The following is a 245-nucleotide window of genomic DNA, read 5'->3' as shown; positions in this document are numbered from 1 at the left end:
ACTGGACGATGCTGGCTGTATTTCTTGCGTGGGCGATCTTGTCGCCGACGGGCGATGTTGTCCAGGGCGTTCCGGTCAAACTCGTAGGCGCCGACCTCATTACCGTTGTCCATGGACATTGTGTTGGAAGGATACGTTAAGGTTCAGATAAAATGAAGAAATGAAGAAACGCTCCTTCATAGTATGGAGATGGTAGAATCTTCAAGCAACTTTTGAACGACCAGGGAGAGTTGCTGATAGGCGAA

The sequence above is a fragment of the Volvox carteri genome, assembly GCF_000143455.1.
Source record: "Volvox carteri f. nagariensis unplaced genomic scaffold VOLCAscaffold_22, whole genome shotgun sequence".
Lineage (NCBI taxonomy): Eukaryota > Viridiplantae > Chlorophyta > Chlorophyceae > Chlamydomonadales > Volvocaceae > Volvox > Volvox carteri.
The sequence above is the reverse complement of the archived record's forward strand: the minus strand, read 5'-3'. Positions refer to the sequence as shown.